Raw genomic sequence first — 24,841 nt, 5'->3', positions numbered from 1 at the left:
ATGTAGTTATTTAAAATCAATTTGTTAATGTTTGTTTTTAAAGCATTTTACATTTTTCAATTTCATTGCAATTATTAGTTTTTAATATATATGCATTTACAGTGTAGGCTATATATAGCCTAATAATGTATAATATATAAATGGTGTAAATGCATTCATTAGATTAACGTTTGTATTGTCTTGGATCATTAACACTCAATCTCAGGACTTTGTAAAACTCTATTTCAACGTTATTCAGACAAAAAAACCGTTTGTATAGACTAAGAATCGAACCCGCTCTCTTCTGCACAATACGCAGAAGATTTAGCGCCTGAGCTACTGAGACGACACGAAAGTTTTCCTTTCTGCGCGGAGTATCGATCTAGTCATGAAGCTTCAAATGTCTATTTAACTACACGATTTACAATAATATGTTTATATTTATCTATTATTTATGTCATATTACCATATATTTTTTTTGGAGTTTTTGAAGTGAATTTCGGAACGATGCTAACAACAAACCAAATAGCCTGAATTTAAGTAACTCAAATATTTATCTTGTGTATCAGTGCTCTGGTCTCCGATCATGCGCAGTGTCTTACATCTGAGACTTAAGAATATTCCATCGTCTCGTTCCTTTTTTGGGGAACCGTACACCAGTGAAGTAAATAACTGACGTCATCCTATAGCCAGTGTTCCTTAAACCTGTAGCTGCGTGGAAGTGATGTTTTGGTGTCCAAACTTCGTTCCCTACTTGTAAGTAGAGACCGGAATCTTGACCACTACTCTTTAAAGTTGAGTACGGAGTTTGTACAATGAGAGAAATGACTTTACGAAGAGCAGTGACGCGTGGTGCTGTACACACGTAAAGAGTAGGGCTCTGTTATGTATTACAAAAGAAAAAAAAACATAGATTTTGCGTACACTCTTAATTTAAAATGTTAGACATTCCATTAAAAGTAGTGCCTGTGAAATACCAAGTCTATATTACACCTTTGATGTAAAATTTTAATTTAAAATGTTACTTTCACAGAGGCACTACTCTTAAAATGTTTAAGCCTATATTCAAATAATCTTTTATGTAAAATTTGAACTTAAAGGGTGCTATGCATAGACATTTCGCTAGCCCTCGCTACGAGCGTGCTAAACTAGCCCCGGCTATGGAGTGATTACTTGTACAGGATTCATATTATATCATATCATATCATATCATATCATATCATATCATATCATATATCATATATCATATCGCTAACACTGGTTTATGAATACGAAGAACGTTAGTTCGCTGACCATCCACCGGAAGCCCCCGCTAAGAATGTCTATGAATATGGCCCAAAATGCTTAAAATGTTGCTATTTCATAGGCACCGCTCTTAATTCAATGCATATTAAGATAATCTTTGTTGTAAAATTTTCACGTAAAACACAGGTACAAGTGTTACCACATGTACTGCACTGAATTAAATGTTTAAGCTTATATTACAATAATCTTTGCTGAAAATGTAACTTAAAATATCGGTACTACTGTAACACACGTACTGCCCTTGAGTACAAGTGTACTTCAACAAATTTTTTTAAGTGATTGTCCTCAACTTTGTTGTAAAGAATGTTGGTATGCTACTATGCACCACCATACAGGTCTCTGCTAAATTCGTCCGCTGGCACTGAATTACTAATTGAAGGTAGATCGTCACTCACTTCTTTCTATCAATTTCAAATGGTTTATAAGTTTTTTTAAATTATAGTGATGCTATAAATACTACCTTTTAGAACAAATTATGTCAGTTTTATATAAATACACAAAAATACAGTATGTCACAACTTACACATAATGCTGTCTTTCGAATTCCTCTATCCACTTCTGCACATTCGAACCTTTATTTCAACTAGAACTGCTAAACTGTTACGGAGTGACCCTGTAGTTCGCGTTACTTCTACTGAAGGACACCTGACGCAATGTAATATATCCAGTGCACAATTGTACTCATTCCAATGTTGTTGGACTAAGAAAACTCTCTTTACTTATCAGTAGAGTCCAAGCGCTCAGCAACAGCGGCCAGATTACGTTACGAGGCTAGTGTAAGCTGCAGGCTAAGTAAAGCATAAGGTGTAACTTATATCGATACAGAGCTGTAAATTCAGTAGTACGGAAAGTAACACGTAAACAGTTTATTCACTTACATTAAATATGCTAAATTATTATTATTATTATTATTATTATTACGAAATATTGTGTTCACAAATAAGAAAATGTCTACATAAAAATTAAGTTTCAAGTTATGTTAATTATAATTAATTTTGTTAATGTTCTGTATATCCCTTTCAAGCAATGTAAAATATGAAGTTGTAAGTTAAAAAGCGGTTGAAGATAGAACTGGAGTGATAATGACGTGGACGACAATAAGAATATAACGATGAGTAGAAATATTCACTCCACTAGTAACAACTTACTTAACCACAATTTTTCGTTTACAAATACAACGTCCACTCCACATTAGGACCTACGTCCATTTGATTAGCTGTCTAATGACTGTACATAATAAAATATCTCTTCAATTTTTACAGCTAAACAAACATAGTCAATGGAATTGTGTTTGAGAAAATCTTCCCGTTATACAGTAGACCTATATGCACTTTCCGTTAGAAAAGATGAAAGTAGGCCTATGTAAGGAAGTATATTCCAGTATTTCAAAACTACAGCCCGAGGAATAAACTCGGATTTAAAGCTACAATTAATTCTCTTGGAATTCAAAATTAGTGCAATAAATGCCGCCCAAGTTTCGTTCCAAATAGTATGGTAAAGGAAAGTCTATTTCTTTTCGTTAGAACATTTGGCGTCACACAGTAAATTTTGGACTTCGAGAAATGATGTCATTCACATTGGTTTTCGTCGCCTTCTGATCCTTCCTCTTATTCCATTGGAAGATGTAGAAGAGAATTTAGACCAAATAGCAGACAGTTGTGAAGATGATGTCCAAGATCTTTTTGCATATACTGTCTCAATATATGCAAGAGACCGTATAGCAAGAGGTAGAAGACGGCTACTTCCAAGATATTCACTCGCACTTTGGAATGTCTATGGCCAAGAGACAAGTAGAGTGCAGAGTATTAAGGGTGACACTTTCGTCCTCAAAAAAAATCATTAGAACACATCATTCAAACACGTTTTGAAACGTACTGAGAAAGATCGTTCGGAAATACAAACGGTGATTCTACAGTTATCCGCGGGACACGTAAACATGTTGTTTAAAAAGGTTGTTAAAAAGGTAGTCTATATCCTGAAACAATTATAACTAGAAAAATTGTGGGCAGATATCAAATATATCGTAAACATAACACAAAGCCGTTAAGTCCACAAATCATAAATTTTCAGAAAAGACGAAAAACTTCTACCGCTTAAACTTGTGCATGAAAAAGAAACCACTGTTGTAAAAAGGACTCTTTCTTGATAACAAAATGACTAGCGCTGAAAATCAGTTGCATCTAAATTAGGAATAATGGCAACTTAAAAAAATCGGATGAACTTAACTTGTTTTGTTCCATACGGGTGGACAAAACGGTTTTTGAAACGGATGCTAACGAAATACAAATACAAGTATGTACTTTAGGAAATCAAGTTTACTAAATCAAAATTAACTCGTACCAGTACATGTGACAGTGATTGTTAATGAATTAATGGTCCAAAATTTATGACTATTATGCTTTAGTCATGTTCACAAGCAAATCAAAACACAAAAGAAAGTGCTATATCATTCTAAAACCTTCTTCCTTATCAAGACAATCACATCTTTCATTTTCCTCTTCATTCCGTGTCATTTTTCTTATAATCAACAATGTTTGCTTAAAACTGTAGTTTTGGCATGTTCCTCCACTCATCTCCAGATCTTTGTTTCAACAAACAGTCCACATCAGCCTTCTTTGCAGTTTTCACATTACCTGGGCAAACTGGCATGTTCAAGGGTTGAGTTATATCTTTCACATGACAACCTCTCTTTAACAATGATTTCGAACGTCTATGATGATCAAGTCTAAATGACACATTTATTGCTACATTTACATTCCTTTTACCTGTCTTCATTTTCTTCATCAAACGTATCGTTTTCATAGTATTGATCCCTTCCTGCTTATGAACTTTGGAGGTAAATGCATTGAAATCTTGAACTTTCTAATCTATCCCCAAAACGGAAACTTTGTCCACATTACGACAGAAATTGTGGTATTTAGGCATAAATATTTCAGAGTGCCTTCGCAATGCTTTTTCTATTATGTCAAACGCCCTACCTGTTGGGAGGATATGAATGGCCTCGACCAGGAAAAATCATGCATATGTCTTTCACAGATTTCGGTGATTTTTGCAGAAGCCACCACTAGGGAGCATGTACAAGAATGGAATTTCGATTTTGGCCTCCACACCTGTCTGGAACTAGCCTTTTAATGAAGACAGCTTCATCAAAATTCTGTCTGCTAAGAAAATTTGTAACAACTGAAGCTACTTCTTTTACTCCTCGGCTTGCCTGATTTTCAGTTCAGCAATAAAAGTTAGGGGATTTGTTCTCAACGTCTGTAATACAGAATACGTAGAATCTAATCTGTCTAACATAAAAGCCTCACTTATTGGTAGTTTCGGCCACGGCTGAACCTGTTGTAAATTGAAACAAAGTGTGTCAGAATCTTTTTGGAGTTTCTTTCAACATTTTGTAGAATTTCTTTGCTCTGATTTTGTGGAAAATGAGTTCAGCACGAGTTTCTTCCTTTTTCTTACCGCTGAGTCCTGACAGAGGATTACACTTCATGATGCATTCTTGCACATGTCTGTACCAGGTGTACCAAACCCCAAGTTGAATTCAGTGGAAAAGATGTTGTAAAAGAACCCACATTTTACTTTCAAAGAGTCTGACACTGGAATTATAAATTTTGTGTAGTTTGCTTATAACTTACTGAGATCTGAAAGAAAGTACAATCTCTTACTTTTTCCGAGAGAGTAGTGGCTTTCGCATGCTTTCAAGTTTGATATAAATGTAATAACAGATCGTCTCTTTTTTGAGACCGTTTTGACCTACGATCCTCACCCCATCTTTCCTTAGTGGGCTTTCCAGCCAGTGTGTTGGATGCTATAATGTTCAGTTGACATTGACCGATACCGACGAGAGCAAGAAAGAATGAACAGATTGGAATCTCCTCATTATTGGCACCTCTTACCTATAATAATAATAATAATAATAATAATAATAATAATAATAATAATAATAGAATTTTTTTTTTAATCTGATTATAGTCGCTCTAACAACTTGGTTATACCGCGACATAACCAAGTGTAACATTGAATTGAGTATCTGTAGGATAATATCTTTGATGTGCTGTGGATTTTGGAAACTTAAAATCCACCACCTGGGCCGGGTTTGACCACGCAACCTTTGAGTTCATTGGCGAGTACGCTACCAATGTGCTACCCAGGTAGGAAATAATATTTTTGAGACGCTTACAAATGCATAAATTATTATGTACGCTATCATGAACATGATGACTACATTCAAAAACCCTCTTACTATATATTTTACAACAAGACTGTTCAATTTTCCGAAATCGTGTTTTCGTTGACGTCGCCTCTTCGTGGATTAAACAGACATCAATGAAGCAAGAAGCCTGTCCTGTTCCACTTTGTTGTAATATGCACAAACCCTTTTTCTTGGCTTTATAAAACTATATACGGGGATCGAACAGCATTTGAAGCGCCCTTCCTTGTGACTACTGGGAGGTTCAAATTCCATGAGACCATGATCCTTGTCATTATAATATCTAGAATAAAATTGTGGAGTCGTACTGTATATCCATGACATTTTTACGAACAATTTAACTCAGGACTACATTATTTTCATTTAATTTACAGTGGAGATTTAATATTAAATATTGTACCTGGCTTCATATTCTGTTTTTCACATTGTCTCTGTCATTAATTTCCTCTTTCTGGACCCTAGAGATCCCTCTAAGACAGACACACTTCCCTCCATGCCACATACTACTAGAACACTACTGCGAGACTGATTTATTTTCTACGAATACAATTTTATTCTCCTGCTTAAATTCTTAAAAATGTGTAATTTTATACACCAACAATGATGCCATTACAGTAACAATGATATGCCTCTAGCAGCAGATGCAGCTGCAACAATGAACTAATAAAATTATTAATATTATGTGGCTGCAGAATAAACAGAAGTCTGAGACTGTTGACTTAATGGGGTTTGTTCCGACTGGAGCGGTGGACTGAATGGATCGATTTCGACCGCAGTTTTAACAGGGATGCAACGGAGTGAGAACCGAATAGAGACTGCAGATCGATGTAGGACAGGGCCGGGCATGAGAGCGGCTCAGTCTAGCCGGCCAGAGCTGCTCTCGCTCCGCAAGGCAAGCCAGAGCAGAACGCTCACGCAGTGGCGGACTCGCATTACAACTACCTTCCCAGCATTAATATAACAAGAGCCACGGTTGTTCTAGTCATTCAGTCTGTCAATACTAAGGATATTACATCAATCCATTGTACATTACAGAATTTATAACACTCTTATTAATTTAATGAAATAAACTTCGCTCTATGCACACACACAAATCATTAGGCTTATTTACATAACCCATACACACATACTGCAATCTCCTCACCACGGTTCTACGAGACAGGCGTATGGCTTCCACTTCCCCTACTTGCTGTGGACAGAGTTCATCTGCCAATATAATTAAACATCGCTTGATGAATTCACCTTCGTTGAATGTTTTCAATTCTTTTGCAATTTCGTGGCAAATTTTGTAGCTAATTCCCATAGCCGATTCACTAAGTGCATTATTGTCATCCTGTTAATATAATATAATATAATATATAATATGATATGATATGACCATAAATTAATACAACTTAAAGAAAATGTTTCTCAGGTACATTATATTAGTGTATCTATTCGATATTTATATTGCATTATAAGTTATTATAGTATATTAAAGTTGATGACATATCATAATACTTGTATAATTTAAAATCATATATTACTATATGTATAATAACTTATAATGCAATGTAAATATCAAATAGATACTCTAATATAATGTACCCGAGAAACATTTTCTTTAAGTTGTATTAATTTATGGCGTTCATTACCTACATATTTGTCATATTCAGTAGCATGTTGTAAAGAATAATGTCGTTGGATATTGAACTTCTTCATCAGTTGGAGTGTTTTATGCCAAATTAAACACTTTGCTAATCCACTACTCTCTACCAAAAAGAACTCCTCCTCCCATGATACATTAAAAGCATTGGGAGTAGCGGGACGCTTTAGTGTATGAGCGGAAGCTCCGTCTTCAAAGTTCACCATCATACTGCAGAATCATCACTGCACCGACACTGAATGACGTACAGTATGCATACGTCACAGCGCTCGCAATACCCACTCTTTAAAGCACACAGCGCTCATTTCTCAGAATCACGTAATGTGCCCAGCCCTGATGTAGGACATTTCGTAGAGTATGAATCCGTTTCAAACTCAATTTTGATCGGAGGTGGACTTAACGGGTTTTGTTTCGGAGCTCCTCAGTTACAAAATTAAATTTTATTGTATTCGGTAGAATCACACAGAGAAAGAGAATATTAATAGCTACAGGCAAATCTTTTGACGAAGAGACGAATATATTTAACATATAATAATAATAATAATGATAATAATAATAATAATAATAATAATAATAATAATAATAATAATAATAATAATAACTATTATTATTATTACTATTACTATTAGTATTACTATTACAGTAATTTCTATGGCCGTTATATCATATGAACGGAAAATCCCTGTGGACGACCAATATAGACAGATGGATGAAAATAGAGTGGAGAAAGACATCTTTACAATGAAGGAAAGATTATTGTAGACGAAAAATAAGAGTAGACGAAAAGGCAATGGACAGAACTCATGTGCACGACACATCTGGGAACCATGAATAATTATATGTTGTTATCCAATTAGTAGTGAGAATGAATGGTGGCAGTGTCAGAAAATTTCCATTTCATTTAGGCTATTCGTTAACTCTGTATTCTAGGACTGATGCAATGTTGTATAAAATAAGAGTTTTTTTTAATATGAACAAGTTTAGTGTGGTAATACAGTTATTTTCAAAATAGTAAGAGTAAAGGATAAGACTGGTTACAGAAATATGTTATATTATGCATAAAGTAAAGGAATATTGTATTGCAATGAATTATTTGCAGAAAGAATGGTTACTATTATATAAACGAATAGCAATAGATCAATCAATGTAAGACAGAAAGAGGAAGGCTATGCCGTCTTTGAGACGGGCTCGGAGTTCACACGAACTGTGAAGGAATCGCGTGGGCTCCGCGGCCAGTCGGGCTAGAGTTCTTTCTTTCTTTCTTTCTTTCTTTCTTTCTTTCTTTCTTTCTTTCTTTCTTTCTTTCTTTCTTTCTTTCTTTCTTTCTTTCTTTCTTTCTTTCTTTCTTTCAGTTAGTAATTTAATATTTAAGGATTACTCTTATTTTATGATCCGTTAATTATGTATTTAGTAATTTATTGTTTAAATATAATAATCATAATACTAAGTAATACCATTAACATTGTAACTTGCAAAGCTAAGTATTTAAACCTAATTTCGTAGAATTTTGTTCCATAATTTTGTTTGTTAATACCAAGAAAAGAACAGACCCATACATTTATAAGAAGAATTACATTAAAAATTAATTAACCTGACCATATTTCCCATTTCTTAAATAAAGGCATAATGTCCATGAAAGCCACAAAGCATTTTCACGATTTATTAAAAACTAATTAAAAGAGTACATACAAATTTGTATGTATTCTCCTTAAGCCGCGTATCCATTTTTGCAACTGCGCAGGAATAACAGTTGCGCAAGGCGAGAAGCAGGAATAAAGTGTGTGCGCGCTGGGGCCGGGCAACTATGTGTAACAACGAGCTGCGCAGTGCTGAGGGGAATGATGTAAAATGGATGTATGCCTGCATGCAGTCATTGAGGAAATAGGCCTACCAGTACGCATTCCAATATAGTAATGTTGTAATAGCAGCACTGGATTGAACTATCGAGCATAACTACTTCGATTGAAGGTTTTCTTTTCATGTGCAACCATGGAGGCAATGTCTGACGTCACTGGCTGCCACGAAACACACACACCTACACTTCGCATTACTCCCACCGACTACTAAAATATTTGGAAGCTTCAGCGCATTTTCTACTCAGACTAACGTAACAGCAGATACCTAAAATAGCAGCCGGTGGCCGAAACCAAATCATCGAAAATGACTTTACCCTACTCACACAACTCACCCTTAAGCCTAAACAAGGACACGTTCTTCATATACAGTGAGAAATACCAGTTTTGACTGGATTGATGTCCTTGAACTCTCACATTTTTCTGGTAAGTTTAGTTATTTTTATAAAGTATTAATGTATTATTTTAATTTACGTTTTCCTGTCAAATTTTGTAAATCTTCTGAATCGTCTAGATACTGGGTTATTAACGAAGTTAAATATTCAAGCAGGTACCTTAAGAAATTATTTTTCTATCTACAGTTTATCCGGAATTTGATACTGTCTATAAAGATGTTAAATGTAATCATAGAATATTGGTCAATAACACCAAACGTCATTTCTATAGTGCTATGTTGGATAATGCACTTAATAAAGGTAGTATGGCTTGGGAAATAATTAATAAGGTAACAAATCGTCATAATATACATGAAAGTATTACTTTGAAAATTGATGATGTTATTACTAAAAATTCTCAAAGAAATAGTTGATAATTTTAACATTTTTTTAAAAGAAGCTCCAGCAGAAATTATTTCTCACATCAATGGTTCTAATTTTGAACACAGTCTGCTAACAAATCAATGTGTTTGAGTGAGTTCTCAGAGTCCGAAGTTCATAAAATTATAAAAACTGAACTCAAACGTAAATTTTCATCTGATCCTGATGATTTTTCCTCTATGTTAATGATTAAGTAGTGAGTTTATAATTAAACAACTTACATATCTTATTAACATGTCTTTCTGTTCAGGCATTTTTCCAACTGAATTAAAACTTAATAAAGTTATTCCAGTCTTTAAAAAATCTGATAAATTGAAAGTGGCAAATTATAGACCCATTGCAATTGGTAATGCCATTTCTATGATTTTTTTAATATTGCATGTTAGACAGACTATAGGTTCAATATCTTAGTCAATAATCAACATGGTTTCAGACTCTCAAAGTCCATTAATACTGCAATCTACAGCGTAGCCAATGAAATTTTGTCTGCTCTTGATAATGGTAAGCCTCCTGTTGGAATTTTTTGTGATCTTAACAGAGCTTTTGACTGTGAATCATAACCTTTTTCTGGCTAAGCTTGAAAGGATAGTGTTAAAATGGTTTGCCTCTTATCTTCAAAACATATCAATATGTGGAAATATTACACAAGGATCATAAAATAAATAATTATACTAATAAATATAAATACAAGAATGAACATATTGATGTGTGTGTTCCTCGGGGCTCTGTTTTGGGCCCTATATTGTTTCTTTTAAATGTAAACAGTTTACCCGTGTACTTAAGAAATTACTTTATGTGTATATATGCCGATGATACTTCTGTATTTGTTAAAGATGGAAGTGACCAGGACTTAGGGACAACCTGTTGTGAACTGTTAAAAGAGCTCAAAACATGGTTCGATAGCAATCTGCTCTTCTTGAACGTTAATAAGACTGGACATCTTCACTTTCACAATTCTCTAAAGAAAAATTTGAAGGACATTTATATTTCTATTCAAGATCAATACTTAAGTAATTGGGAACTACTAAATTTTTGGGTGTTACATTTGATGATCGTTTGTCTTGGAGACCCCACTGTATAAGTTTAATCTCTAAAGTTAACAGTATTTCTTAACAAATCTGAATTTTGAGGATTATAATTAGGCCTAATAATGATGTATTAATGTATTTTTATTTTTCTCACGTTGAGTCAAGGATTTCATGTGGCATTTGTTTTTTTTTGGGGGGGGGGGATCTGGAACCATGTTGAATGACATTTTTATGGCTCAGAAGCGTACTGTCAGGTGCATAGCGGGTGTTGATAGTAGAACCTAATGTAGAGAATATTTTTTACAGTATAATATTCTCACTGCGTATGGTGTATTTTTTTTTTTCATTTTATTGGGTTATTTTACGACGCCGTATCAACATCTAGGTTATTTAGCGTCTGAATGAAATGAAGGTGATAATGCCGGTGAAATGAGTCCGGGGTCCAGCACCGAAAGTTACCCAGCATTGTATGTATGTATGTATGTATGTATGTATGTATGTATGTATGTATGTATGTATGTATGTATGTATGTATGTATGTATGTATGTATGTATGTATGTATGCATGCATGCATGTGTGTATGTATGTATTTTTTAATATATTGCAATTAATTTATTCAAATCTTTCTGACTTTCACCAAAATAGTGACTTTCATACTTATGATACTCGTAATAAAAATAGTTTAAATATTCCGGTACACAACCTTACAAATATTAGCAGAACTTATATGGTTTCTGGTATTATAATTTACAATAGCTTGCCTGAGAATGTTAAATATACAAATAATACTCTTAAATTCAGGAGATATAAAAAATTAATTACTACATTTGTGTCCTTACAGTCTAGAACATGCACGTGTGGGCCTTTCAACTCTTGCCTAATGTATTTTATATTTAACTTATTGTAATTTTAATGTATTAATGTATTTTATTGACAATGTCTATGCACATTTAGGGCCGCTGACAATAAAGTTGACCCCACGCTGCAAGGCACAAGAGGTGTGAGAAGGAGGAGAAGAAGAAGAAGAAGAAGAAAATAAATTTTATCTATCTAACTCACAAAGATGGGATAAACAGTGAAAAAAAAAATCAGCTATTCCTGAAAATCTTACACTAAAATTAATAAGGTGCTAATCATAAAGTCACCTTGTACGTCTCATAATGATGATGATGATGATGATGATAATAATAATAATAATAATAATAATAATAATAATAATAATAAATGTAACAGTTACGTATTACTTCTTTCAGAGTTCGCTACAACCATATCTTCTACATTTTCACTCTTATTCAGCGTAGTTGGCGTTAACTTATTCTCACTCTCCAAACACTTTATTTTCCTTGCTGGAGTAGTTAATCCATGTCAGATCTCCAACGGGAAAGTGGATGGAAACCGGGTGACTGATTTACATTCTGAGATTCTATAGCCTATCTATGTTTTCAATTGTGCAATATAATTAACCTTTCACTCCCAGTCCAATGTCAATGGTATTTTCCTTCCTCCTCTACACTAAAATTGTTGTATTTATGATTTTGTATTATTTTACACAATTATGTCCTTGTCACTTGTTTACATAAATTAAATTCTTATTGTTAATGTTAATTACTTCTACGTTACACCAGATCTCACTCACTTAACTCTCATAAGATGTAGTTCATTTGTAACGTTTTCAAACATGAGCAACAGGAGAGATCGTGGTAAAATGAGGAAAGTTTTTTGGACTACGTCAAACCAATAATTACCCATACAATTATAGAGCTAGGGACTGGGAGGTGGGTCGAGGGCCCGAAAAAGGCGATATTGCGCAGAGGTACTCACTTGGACTTCTTAAGACTACTGGAATTAGGCTTGCCAAGTATCCCGTATTTTCCGGGACAGTCCCAATTTCGACCATTGCGTCCTGCGTCCCGAAATAATTTGCACACCCATCAAAATGTCCCGATTTCATGGCATATTAGACATTTGCAGCTGATTTTCGTTCCTAACATATTGTTGGATTGGAAGATATTTCCGATCAGTCTCATACAGACATGTGACGAAACGGAGGAATGCCTCTAGTACGCATGTTCAGGGTGCAATGATCATACAGTGCCTAAAGTTAGGGCAGGTTTGATCACAGGTACAGAATACTTTATGAATCATCTATTCTTTGTGCTCATTTTATGCACTTTGACTTTAGTTTGGCATCATTCAGTATTACGTCCACTTTGTTCCACTTGATGCGTCATTCATTGTTTTCGGCTGAAAAAGTGGGGGGGTGGAGAAAAATTTATGCGACCACTTCTACACGATAGATATAGATATCAACGAGGACAACAACAAAGACTTGTAAAATACCGTAGCCCCTCAAGTGTGATAAGATCCGATAGCTCTGGTGATAAATCACGTAAACGTCTCTGTGTTTTCCGAGGAGAGTGGCTGAAATCTTTTGTGTACATAGGTTAAGTTAGTCGAGGCAACGTTAAGTTAGGTTAGTAATTACATCAATATAATGTGTTCCTACTTTCCAACGAGTTAATATTTCTTTTATAAGGAATTTATATTGTTTTTCAACTTTTGTGATGATTTTTTACATATGAATCGTTGTGGTTCTATTGATAGGTGGAAATAATTAGTGCAATAAAATTGTCAATAAAGTTTGTGTCCCTAAATTTTACTTACGAAAATTGGCAAGCCTAACTAGAATGTAAAGATAAACCAGATTATAGATTTTTGGCAACGGACACTGAAAATTTTGATAATTTATTGCGAAATACAGGATTTTCAATTCAACGATCCGACACTATTATGAGAGATGTTATACCAGCAAAGGCATAAGTTAAAAATTTCTACGCCTTTTTGGCAACAGGGATATTTTTCGAAATCAACCGCATCTGTATTATTGTTACTGCACTACGCAGGCACATGTTAGCAACCGAAGTTCAACGGAATCAACTGCAAGATATATAGGCTCGCTCACTTCACTCGAGTGCTGTAGTTCGACCGAGTACAGTAGTCTCGTTAATCGGAACTAATTGGGACCAAGACCTGTTCGGATTACAACATTTTCGAATTAACCGAAATATTTCCTGTAATGCAATGCATGCTATTCATGGTGGTGGAATGGTGGGAGTACCCTGTTGCTATTTTTAGAACCACAACCAACAGGTTCACTTCATTACAACAGAAAATTATTAAATTTATGAGCATGACAGATGTGTAAAATATGTACAGAAAACACTAATTGTTGTAAGTACCCTTGAAAGTGCTATTTTCATAATTTTTAAGTAAAAGAAATTGAGTGAATTTATACATTTTTTTTTCTTTTCGCTACTTCGTACTATCAAAATAAATTTGGTTTTTTCTTAAAACAATTTTGTTCGGATTAACCAGATTTTCGGATTAGCGAGATTCTACTCTATATTGTCTCGACCGAATACTCCTCAGATATAACCTCATTCATTCATAATTTTCTGCCCAAGGGCAGGTCTTTCACTACAAACCCAACATTCTTCAATCTTTTCCTATTTTCTGCTTTCCTCTTTGTCTCCGCATTTGGTCCATATATCTTAATGTCGTCTATTATCTGATGTTTTCTGCCCCGAACTCGTCTCCCTTCCACCATTACTTCCGGTGCATCCTTCAGCAGACAGTTTCTTCTCAACCAGTGATCCAATCAATTGCTTTTTCTCTTCCTAATCATTCTTTCTTCATTTCTTATTGTCCGTCCTTTTCATACGCTCCATTCTTCTCCATATATGCATTTCAAATGCTTTTATTCGCTTGTTTTCACTTCGTCGCGAGGTTCATGTTTCTGCCCCATACAATGAATGCCACACTCAACACAAAAACTTCACTAGTCTCTTCCTAAATTTTTTTTTTCAGAGGTCCGCAGAAGATGTTCCTTTTCCTATGAAAAGCTTCCTTTGCGATTGCTATCCTCCTTTTGACTTCCTGGCAGCAGCAGCTCATGTTATTGCTTATAGTACACCCCAAGTATTTGAAGCTGCCAACTTGTTCTATTGCCTCGTTTCGAGTTCGCACGTTTACCCTCTTTATTTTTCTTCCGATAACCATGGTTTTTGTCTTGTTTCTATTTGTCTTCATCCCATACTCTTCACTTAGCTCCAGTAGCATATCCCTCACTATCGTCTCGTCTTCTGCTAACAACGCCATATCAGCAGCAAATCTTATGCAAATTATTTTTCTTCCTCCAACCAAGGCACAAAGAAAACGACTCTCTATCCCGACTCGACACAAAGTTCCCCTCGGATTGTGGGTATCCGTATCATTACTAATAAATCATTCGAGAAATGAAAAATGTAAATTAAGACAGAACCATTATGATACCGAATTAATACTGCACTTGAAAACAAACGACTTTTCAAACTGTACTCGCTATGAACTATTTACGTGAAACATTTCCTACTCTATAATACACATTTGTTTTATTTACGCCTACCCTAGCATCTCACATAGCTAAGAATTTGCCAAAATCTAAGGGTTTTCCATCTCACGATACCAATCGTACATAATTGCCATAATGCTGCATATAAATCCATTTCTATAATAGGCTACACGTCTCATTATATCTGTTAATCTGTAGATATCTTTTGACCCCCTCTGTTTATTTATCTTTCTATGTGCAAACATTTTCTTGTTTTACTAATATTAAGTATATTTATTCCCATTTACCCGACAAATATAGACAACCAATACGAAATACAATTAGTTGTGCGGAAACTTACTTCGGAAAAAGGTCACACAGAAACAAAATATTTTAAATCCGCTGTAAGAAATATGTTTACAATGGGAAAAATGTTTGGCAAAAGTGTGAAAAATTGATAAGATATCGGTACGTGGATCACTCCAACAAATCCCCGTCAACCGAGTAAGAACTAAAGCAAGAAGTTGTACAAGTGTTTCGTGACTCTTCAAGTCTAAATTTGATTCAATAACATGGCACGAGTGCGAGCATGACAGTTCACAAATGTTGTAACCTTAATGTCTTGCATGATTGCATTGTAACACTATAAAAAACAATGTGGTAACAATTTATTTCCAGGGGAAACAATGAGCACGAGGTAGAGTAGGGCTAGATTTCGTGCACATTAAAAATTCTTCGCTGTAGTTTGTTTCATATTGTCTCATTTCCTCTTAGCTGCATTTCATTTTCCGGCCAACAGAAAACTCATTCCATGAAAATACGTTCTTAGGAAATAGCAATATCCCTTTCTTAGATAATACTGCCCCAGTGTTATTCTAAAATCAGCTGTAAACAACTAGTAAATATTTTTAAATCTTCCTTGGCTCTTGGTGACTTTTCTAAGCAAAATATTTTTTGTAAGAGAACTGATCCAAGTTAAGAATATGAACACATTAGAACAAGGGATGGGTCAAGATGTGAAAAAATCAGATGTGTTTTTACACTTCTTAAGAATACAAAATTTAACAGTGAGAATGTATAAAAAATATGTTTGCAGACTTTTCAAATCGGTGATAGGCGTTTGTAGAGATTAAGTGCATACTAGACGTCGCCAGATTCATTACTTCGATGCAGAACACATTGCATCATTTCCATCTTCTCAGAGCCACCAATCCAAAGTAAATTATTCGGAGAGGAAATACCTCCACCCTGAGTTGAATATCAGAATTAATGTGCAATGTAGGGCCTATATCTTGATTGGCGTTCTGAGAATCAAAGACCTCCTGTGACGGAAAAGTACTATTACAACGTGTGTACAGATAAGCTAAAGCAACAAGAGAATATAAAGTCCAGAAAGAACATAATTTGAAGACTGCAGAGAAAGCAATAGAGAGAGGGAGAGCCTGAAAGAAGATAAAAATGTAACTAATGAGACACATTACGTAATGATTTTTGGCTTGTGAAAAAAGCATTATCATTTCCAAAATTGGAATATTCAGCGTCTTACGTTTATAATTAAAGACCTCCCCGGAAGAAGGATGTAACATCAAATTCCTGAAACATGTGATGTATGTGAAAAAAGTAATTTTAAAGCATTATTTTATTTAAAACAAATTATTGAATAAATTTGTATCCTTATTTAGTGAAATGCCTATGATAGTAAATACAGGCCTAATGAATTTATTTCCTTTCTCCTGAAACATGAATTACAGTTCTGTTGGTTACATCCTTATTCCGGGGAGGTCTTCAGTTCTGTGTCACCCCTTCATTTTGAATTACTGACGAAGGATGCCGAGCAATTTAAAAGAGTCATTATGTATTCGGACGTTGTGGAGGACAAAACCGAAACATAAACATGGTCGTGTTACTTTCAAAGTATGTTAACAACCCTGCAAACAACACTGAAATAATTTACCATACATTTTTGTATCCGGTCATTTTTATCTACCTAATGATTCTGATATTGGCTTAATTTGCAACGAGTTAATAAGTTTTTCTTGGGCCCTTAACAGAAAGAAAACAATTTCATGGAAAGATGTATTGGAACAGATACAGCAATTGCTGAGCCATTTTTCAACATGGAATTGAGACATTTATCATGCCGTGGGATCAACTGTTCCAATAAATTTTTCCATTGAAATTGTGTTTTCTTTCTGTAAGCGGCCCAAGAGGAACTTATTTTTTACGGTACTCGTAATTGCGTTCGAGTTGCCAAAATATGTATAAGCAATTGTTTTGGCATTAACATGGCATAGGTGAACTTCCAGTGCCAAGAAAGCGTCTCCCACCGCCGAACAATCTTCCGATTCAGCTATCGAACTGTGCCTGGGCCGTCCGGAATCGCAATTCACTTTTGTTCGAAACAAATTTTCTTATCATCCATCACATTACGAAATTCTACGCATAACCCCAGGGTTCAATCAGACTTAACCTATACAATTCTGTCTCATCCCGTATGTCATTCTTATGTTTTCATACTACCCGTAATTCCTATTTTTTAACTTCTTTTCTTTCTTTCTTGCAGGGGTATAAATAAGTAAGAGCGTAAAATTACAAGTAAGATCCCACGCTGGGCAGAACGTGACGCGAGGTTTCAAATATAGCATTCTGCTATTACTTCAATAGTGAACGGTAAGTTATGTTGTTAACTTTGTTGGATGATTTCTTAATAAAGAACAACAAAAAAAGTAAAGTACCATTTTCCTGTGTTTTGGATAGTTTCCCACATTTAAAACACGTGAACTCTGCCATCGTGCAGGTCATTGTCATGTAGGTTGTTTTTAATGTAGTATGTAAAATTGCAGATGTGTACTATTTTAAACATGCATAGAGGAGCTGCAATCAGTATTTTGTTTCAACCTTTTAGAAATAGTTACCTCCCACTTCAAATTTTAAAGTAGTTAGGTGGTAAACTTACAAAAGAGAAAGTAAATTTCTAGAGTTGTCTTTAAACGCGAATGTTTATATTAACATTCCTTGTTCTCTCGCCCATCGCGTGCACGCGAGCTGTTGACTCCAGGCAATAACCATTTGCAGGATTGTAACATTTCCATTTGCTCGGATCAAATTTCATCAATTTTAATGGAGAAAACCACAAGTCGTTCTGTAATTTATTATCAGAATTCAATGCTCTCTTAAACCGTCTGAGGATATAGTCAATCGTTTTCCTAAAATACGCTACTAAACGTAATTATAATTTGAAACATTTCTCGAAACGTAAGCAAAGTCGAGGAAAATTATATTAAGCTTTTATACTTTGAGATACCTCGAAGGTTGAGCCCTGAAATGAACGACATAACTTAGGTCTACCCTAGACCTAGAGGGAATGCGACCGAAGGCTATGTTTACATTAATTGCTCTGCAGGTTTCCAGGATTAATGGGGGATTACGGTAAACTGTGTCAAGCACTCTGGAAAAAGCCGCTCAGAGCTCTATTGGTTTCTTGCAGCTAACTTAAACAGTAACTATCCGAATATAAATTTCAGAAGGATTGACCCCGACAAATGTATGAAACCCTCACTAAATGAAATGGCATGTCTCAAATGTCTATGAGATGGGCAGTAGAAAGGTCAGATATTCAAGTTTACACTATTCGAGTATTACATCACTTCAATAAAACAATTAACAGATGCTCTCTCCATGAAATGGCCCTGAATCTCTCAAATATATCGAGATAAACAAATTCGTTGCCACATGACTACCGCCGCAACGTTCGGCTTCAAATGCGTAATGCTCTCGACCCGATTCGCTACGAAAAGTCTAAATTTAACCCAACTCTCTGGAGTAACTGGAACGCAAAGCAGCTTGCCTCATGACGTCACTGCGATTCTATCCACTTCACTGTTCTAACTATTCTAAACAAATTTACGAAATGAAGCCAGAATTATGTTTTATTTCTTGTATTATTTTATGTGAGGACAACGTTATAATATGCATAAATACAGCGCAAGGATGAGTCAACTGCTATAGGCAGCATTTAGTCACAATCTGAAGCGGACGAGCACAACCATACGTCTCGCTCGTACATACACTACACAAGATGGCATACTGTACGTCCTAAGCCTAGAGCAGTGGTCTTCAGCACTCGCTGAAATGTGCAATGGGTATGCGGTGCCGTCCCTTCTGCACCGTCGTGCAACAGAGAGAGATAGAGAGCATACCCGCTAGCAGCTACGAGAGCACTATAGTGCACTGCGTTTTCCGCGGGTAAGAGAGGCTAGCCCCAGCGTGCTCTGTGCTGACGACCCTGCTGCAGTGCCTAGAGAGTACCGCACACTTACACAGAAGCGTAAGCAGTAATGCTAGAAGGAAGGCCATTAAAGGCGATATCATACATGTGGCTTATTGAACACAGGAGACAAGGATTAATAAACATTATTGTCATAGCGAAATGACTCATTAGAGATAACACTTTATTATATATTATGTTATGTCCATTTCAATAGGAAAAAAAATCAGCAATTTTCTACTGCAATTCTCATACCAACACTTCGACTGCCACCTTTAGCAGATGGTTGTAGTGCATTTGCTATAACAGACAATTTTCTTAACAATAAATATATTCTAGTCCTAAAATACAGTGATAAGACTTTTTCAAAAATATTATGACAAGTTGGGAACGTATGAGTTGAAGTGTTAATGATTAAAGACTTCAAATCCTTTAGTGTCAACTCATTTTCTACCAACGGTTCACATTTTTCTGCGTTTAGAATTATATCAAACACGAACTTACAAGGGTATACAAGTGGCATTTTCTTGTACGACATCAGAGTCGCTAATGTGCTAATAAAATATATAGATTTATCTCTGTTATCAGTTATTAGAGATGAAAAACAGTTTACACAAATACTGTATGACTTATTTTGTTTTATTTTGAACAAAACTAATCCCAACAAATAGTAAAGAGCTTGTTGTTCACTAAAGTCAATATTTCTATTTTAAGTTAAATTACAATTTAGCCTAGCCTAGCCTACATCAATTTCCTTTTGCTCACATTCATCTTCACTAGACCTTTCTGTTTAGGGTTTACTTACATCTGTACCTAGAAACTCAATTAATTGTTCAGAATCGCAAACTGCGTAATTTCCATGCTTCGTTTTTGAGAAAAACTGAGAAATCGTAATGCAGTTTTGAATTCTGGATTGGATTTATGGAACGGACAGTACAAAATAAATTTTCTAACGCATCCTGCGTGCGTATATCTAGCATAAGATACTTCAAGTTCGCTTTATTAACACTGTTTTCTTAAAAATCAAGAACTTTTTTTGTTACCAGTATTATACCCGTTTGATGTCCGCTTTTGCCCACCTTGATATTTTCAATTATAAATATTATGTCATTACTTACTTATGGCTTTCAAGGAACATTGAGGTTCATTGCCGCCCTCACATAAGCCCGCCATCGGTCCCTATTCTGTGCAAGATTAATCCAGTCTCTATCATCATATCCCACCTCCATCAAATCCATTTTAATATTATCCTCCCATCTACGTCTCTGCCTTCCCAAAGACCTTTTTCCCTCCGGTTTCCCAACTAACACTCTATGTGCATTTCTGGATTCGCCCATATGTGCTACATGCCTTGTCCATCTCAAACGTCTGGATTTATGTTCCTAATTATGTCAGGTGAAGAATACAATGCATGCAGTTCTGTGTTGTGTAACGTTCTCCATTCTCCTGTAACTGCATCCCTTTCAGCCCCAAATATTTTCCTAAGAACCTTATTCTCAAACACCCTTAATATCTGTTCCTCTCTCAAAGTAAGAGTCCAAGTTTCACAACCATACAGAGCAACCATTAATATAATTGTATTATAAATTCTAACTTTCAGATTTTTTGACAGCAGACTAGATGACAAAACTTCTCAACCGAATAACACGCATTTCCCATATAATATACATAATAATTAGAGGATGACAGAGAATATTACTCCTGCTGCTAAAGGTAGAGGAATTCGATGCACGGAAGACCGATCCAGATTCCTGGAAAACGAATCAGGACATAAGGAAGCAATCCAGCAGATGAATTATTTTCAAACATGCTAAAGTGTTCAATTTATGGAGGGATTTCTCTGTAAATAAATTGAAATTGGCTGCTCAGAATATGCTGAAAAAACTTGCACCGCGAAACGATTCCTTATTGTGTAGGTGGATAGGGAAGTGTGATAGTTAGGGAATAACCTCACTATATTACAGACATCGGTGTGGGAAAATCGGTGAGGAAAAAGACTGCAAGACGTGAACATGCCAGGAGTAGTCCAAAGTGAGGAATGTAAATGAGTTGCTTGTTGTTCACAACTGCTCAGCTGCAGAAAGCAAAACTTCCCTCAAAGAAAAGAAAGCTTTCTTTCTTTTTTTTTTTTTTCTTTTTTTGAAGAATGTGAAGAGCAAAAATCAGACTTAAAAGTGTAATTCAGATTATAAGCGTAACAAAATTGTATAGGGCGTTGGAAATAATTTGGGTATAACATTTCGATGCTTGTAACTTTTCATTAATTCTCTTTTATAATATGGTTTTTGCTTTTGAAACTTGTGTTTTAGAGTGTTCCCATGGCATTGTCACAAAATTATTTATTTAATTTTATGGTTTTGAGTAACTGCAGAATGTTATGTTTTCTGTTGTAATACCATGGCTTACTAGCTTTTCCAAATTTATCTTCTAAAACAAATAAAACCACGTAAAATAAGTTGTGGTCTGCAAGGCGCAATATTGATAGGATTAAATAAGCCAAAATGTGTTAATTTTTGTTCTTGTGTTCTGAATAAAGTTATGTAAAATAATATCACTCACACAATGCGATTTTGAAGGCGGAATATTCACAGGGCCTAGCCACCGGCGTAGCTCAGTCTGCCGATCCAGAGTTGCGCTCGGGCTGATTACCTGGTTGGGTTTTTTCTGAGGTTTTCCCAACTGTAAGGCAAATGTGAGGTAATCTATGGCGAATGCTCGGCCTCATCTCGTCAAATACTATTTCGCTATCACCAATTCTATCGACGCTAAATAATCTAGTAGTTGAGAGAACGTCGTTAAATAACCAAGTAAAAAAATTCATAGGGCTAAAAAAAGGGCCTAAGATTTTTTAAATGTTGCTCTATTAGTGGCCTTTTCAATGGAGGTATGTAAATTAATACGACCTACTTCCTTTAGTGTTGCCTCAAAACTAGTCCTGTCTAAAATAAGAAGTTGAATAACTAGGGTTCTGTTGATAGTTCCCTTGATCTTGGTTTGAACTGTTAGTAAAATATTCAGGAGGTGTGACTGAAGATTGAGTTGTGTGTTTTTCGCTTTTCCTGAAAAAGTCGATCCGGAGTTGCGCTCGGGCGCGGGTTCTCTTCCCGCTTGGGCTGATTACCTGGTTGGGTTTTTCCGAGGTTTTCCCCAAACGTAAGACGAATGTCACGTAATCTATGGCGAATCATCAGCCTCATCTCGCCAAATACCACCTAGCTATCACCAATTCTATTGACGCTAAATAACCTAGTAGTTGATATAGCGTCGTTAAATAACCAACTAGAAACATTCCTGAGTGAAATTGTGCAAAAGAGAAAACCCACTGCTCCCCCAACCAGGGACTGTGAACAGAGTGCAGTATAGACTTTCATTGAAAAGGCGAAGCTCGGAGTCAGACATGTGGTCTACAGCACTGAATGCGCAGTTATGTGCGCGCATCATTCAAGCGTTGCTCTTGCCAGTTCTTAGCTGGAGGGGTGTACAATAACCTATTCTGTTGGATTAAATAGGCATTTGGACAGTATAAATGCACCTAGCAGAAGGAAAAAAACAGTTATTGTCAATGTCTATATGTGATAACTGTAATACAAGAAACATTAGGCTTACTCAGTTATATTTCACAAAGTAGTGGTTTGTAAAGCATAATTTATTGACATGATTTTTATATAGTATTTGAAGAAAAGAAAATATTGTAGTAATTTCGAAACAACAAAAAACGAACAAGTATTTCAGTTTACGTAATAGGTACTAATTATTTTAAAGTAGTAGATCCTACTCTTTCACTGTTCGTCAAGCATTATTATTTATTGGGACCATTGGTACACAAATGTTGAAGAAAATATACTCCCAATTAATTACATGCAGTAGGACATTGTAAAGTTTTTACACTGAAATCATTTCCTTGCTGTATGTCAATATAAATTAACATTAATATTACTAAATAATGTAAATTAAGCTTAGAATTTAAATTCACATATGAAGGGTACACGGGAAAAACGATCAAGGTCCATCAAAAATCGAAATTGAGTTGATAATGCATCTTATAGTGGAGAGGAAGTATTATCATGTGGTCTAGCTAGGTTTCTGTTAAAACGATCATGGTCCTCGAAGTTTTCATGTACATCACAAGAACGATCAAGCTCCTGTCGTTCTGTGGAAGAACGATCAAGGTCCATTTCTCTACTCTGCTTTCCCTCCTATGTTTTGCCGTATAATGCTGCAGCTTTGTGTTGCTGGCTTTCCGGCAATTTATGTAAAACGACCTGAACGATAATTTCGTTACTTTTCCACTGTTGAGTAAGAACGCAATGATTATTTTTCGCACTACAGTAAACAAGGTCTTAAACGCAGCTTGTTTCATGGACATTCTTTCAGGCTTGTGTTAATTGTTCCGGATGTTGCCTTAAAATTAGATCATAAGTGAAATGGAGGTATCAGAAATAACAGAGAATATAGCTATGCGGAATGCGAATACAAAGAAAAAAAATTTTGACGTACTTCTAACACATCGAAAAGAATACAGACCATGAGTCAAAAATTACAGCAGACGCTTGTTTAAGTATTCAGGATTGAGAATTTCTCAGAATATTTTACTTATAGAAAGGAATAGATTAATGAGGGAATGAAATCTAATGGCTTCCTATACTACATAGAATGTTCACCTGACAGGACTTATCATTGTAAATACTATGAGGTCATACAAGAAATATCCATTGATTTTTGTGAATTAGTACAATATAAGTTTCGGGTATTACAGAAGTGACGCATGTATCTGCGATAAATTTAGAACCATTAAATTAGAAATAAACAACGATAAAGATGCAACTCAGATACACAATTTGTATATACAAAAACCATATCTCACAACGACTCAAAATGAACTACGCAAGAGGAAAGGAGATACTTTGTATGAGGTAAAGCGTTCTGAATGTTTGGATACGTTTTAAATCCAGTCAGTCTATGATTAAGGAAGCAATCTGTATGGATTACCAGAAATATCTTTCGATTCCCAAAATTTCAACAAGTGAAGCATATTACCGCAGGCAACTATAGTTTTTCGTGCTAAGTCCATACACTTTCTACTGGGAAATCTGTATTTTGTACATATGATAAAACGGTTTCGAACAAAGCGCCTGATGAAATATGCTTAAAGTTGCGGTATTTCTGTTTTGAAATTCTGCCTGTCTCTGTGCGTGAATTGAATATGTTCTGTGAATCCTGTTGAGGACAGAATAACAAATTTTATTGTGATCCGATTTTTCTATTTCTTAGTGCATATAATGAAAAAATGTTATTGTCTGTCGGCAACATTTCCAAGAAGAGACCATTCGTACCTCGAGTGCAATAATAATATGGAATTTATAAACCAG

General features: G+C 35.3%; 1 protein-coding gene across 3 annotated transcripts in view; it reads right to left on the bottom strand.

Annotated features, from left to right (window-relative positions):
• LOC138707383 (ligand of Numb protein X 2-like) overlaps positions 1–24,841 on the bottom strand; it is a 474,351-nt gene that overhangs the window by 373,597 nt on the left and 75,913 nt on the right. Inside the window, exon 1 of one of the 3 annotated variants that reach the window (XM_069836722.1) lies at positions 1,808–1,885. The exons of the other annotated variants lie outside the window; for them this stretch is intronic. The gene's annotated coding sequence lies outside the window, so the exon portion shown is untranslated. Of the gene's footprint in view, positions 1–1,807; positions 1,886–24,841 lie in introns of those variants that run through there. 3 annotated transcript variants of the gene reach the window in all.

This window comes from Periplaneta americana, chromosome 10 (assembly GCF_040183065.1).
Source record: "Periplaneta americana isolate PAMFEO1 chromosome 10, P.americana_PAMFEO1_priV1, whole genome shotgun sequence".
NCBI classification, from domain to species: domain Eukaryota; kingdom Metazoa; phylum Arthropoda; class Insecta; order Blattodea; family Blattidae; genus Periplaneta; species Periplaneta americana.
This window is presented reverse-complemented; position numbering and strand designations above follow the sequence as displayed.